Source organism: Arachis stenosperma, chromosome 3, assembly GCF_014773155.1.
Source record: "Arachis stenosperma cultivar V10309 chromosome 3, arast.V10309.gnm1.PFL2, whole genome shotgun sequence".
NCBI classification, from domain to species: domain Eukaryota; kingdom Viridiplantae; phylum Streptophyta; class Magnoliopsida; order Fabales; family Fabaceae; genus Arachis; species Arachis stenosperma.
The window spans coordinates 104511763-104513940 of NC_080379.1; positions in this window are offsets into that span (position 1 = coordinate 104511763).

Genomic DNA, 2178 nt, shown 5'->3' on the forward strand with positions numbered 1-2178 from the left:
TTTTTTAAAATTAAAATTAATTACTTGACTAAAAAGAAACTAAAAGATAAGATTCTAGAATTTAAAGATTGAACATTTCTTAACAAGAAATTAACAACTTCAAATTTTTAAATCAATCACATTAATTGTTAGCATAATTTTTGAAAATAAAGATAAAACTAAGAAAAAGATTTTTTGAAAAACATTTTTTTAAAAAGAAAATTTCAAAAATTAATAAGAAAAATGAAAAATATTTGATTTTTGAAAAAGTTTTGAAAAGATAAGATTTTTAAGATTGAAAATTTGACTTGACTTGTAAGAAACAACTAATTTTAAAAAATTTTGACTAAGTCAACTCAAATTTTCGAAAATTATGAGAAAATTAAGGAAAAGAAATTTTTTTTTAATGATGAGAGAGAAAAAACACAAATATGACCCAAAACATAAAAATTTTGGATCAAAACACAAGATGCATGCAAGAACACTATGAATGTCAAGATGAACACCAAAAACACTTTGAAGATCATGATGAACATCAAGAACATATTTTTGAAAAATTTTTGATGCAAAGAAAACATGCAAGACACCAAACTTAGAATTCTTTAATGCTTGGACTCTAACAAACAAAAAATGCATATGAAAAACAACAAAAGATACAAAACAAGAAAACATCAAGATCAAACAAGAAGACTTACCAAGAACAACTTGAAGATCATGAAGAACACTATGAATGCATGAATTTTCGAAAAATACAAGAGATTTTTAAAGCATGCAATTGACACCAAATTTAAAAATTGACTCAAAACTCAAACAAGAAACACAAAATATTTTTTATTTTTTTTTATGATTTTAAGATTTTTTTGTATTTTATTTTATTATTTTTTTTTTGAAAATAATTTTTGGGAAAAAAATGAAAACAAAGAAAAATTTTGAAAAATTTTTGAAAACTTTTTTTTTTTGAAAATAAAATTACCTAATCTGAGCAACAAGATGAACTGTTAGTTGTCCAAACTCGAACAATCCCCGGCAACGGCGCCAAAAACTTGGTGGACGAAATTGTGATCATCAACAATGGCTCCAAAGACTTGGTGCTCTCAAACATAAATCACACTTTGTCACAACTCCGCACAACTAACCAGCAAGTGTACTGGGTCGTCCAACTAATACCTTACGTGAGTAAGGGTCGATCCCACAGAGATTGTTGGTATGAAGCAAGCTATGGTCATCTTGTAAATCCCAGTCAGGCGGATTCAACTATATTAAGAGATTATTGGATTTTCGAATAATAATAATAAATTTAAACAGAAAATAAAGATAGAGTTACTCATGTAATTCAATGATGGGAATTTCAGATAAGTGTATGGAGGTGTTGTGTTTCTTCCGAATCTCTGCTTTCCTACTGCTTTTATCCAATCTTTGTCACTCCTTTCTATGGCAAGCTGTATGTAGGGCATCACTGTTGTCAATGGCTACATCTCATCCTCTCAGTGAAAATGGTCCAAATGTTCTGTCACAGCACGTCTAATCATCTGTCGGTTCTCGATCATGTTGGAATAGAATCCCTTGATTCTTTTGCGTTTGTCATCACGCCCAGCAATCGCGAGTTTGAAGCTCGTCACAATCATTCAATTTCGGAATCCTACTCGGAATACCACAGACAAGGTTAGACTTTCCGGATTCCCATGAATGCCGCCATCAATTCTAGCTTATACCACAAAGATTCTGATTAAGGAATCCAAGAGATATGCGCCCGGTCTAAGGTAGAACGGAAGTGGTTGTCAGTCACGCGTTCATAGGTGAGAATGATGATGAGTGTCACGGATCATCACATTCATCATGTTGAAGTGCAACGAATATCTTAGAATAAGAATAAGTCGAATTGAATAGAAAATAATAGTACTTGCATTGAAACTTGAGGTACAGCAGAGCTCCACACCCTTAATCTATGGTGTGTAGAAACTCCACCGTTAAAAATACATAAGTGATGAAGGTCCAGGCATGGCCGAATGGCCAGCCCCCATGAAAGACCGAATGGTCAAAGGAACTAGATAGTCCAAGACTTCTAATAAACTAGTAAAAAGTTCTATTTATACTAAACTAGCTACTAGGATTTACAGAAGTAAGTAATTGATGCATAAATTCACTTCCGGGGCCCACTTGGTGTGTGCTTGGGTTGAGCTTGATCTATCCACGAGCTGA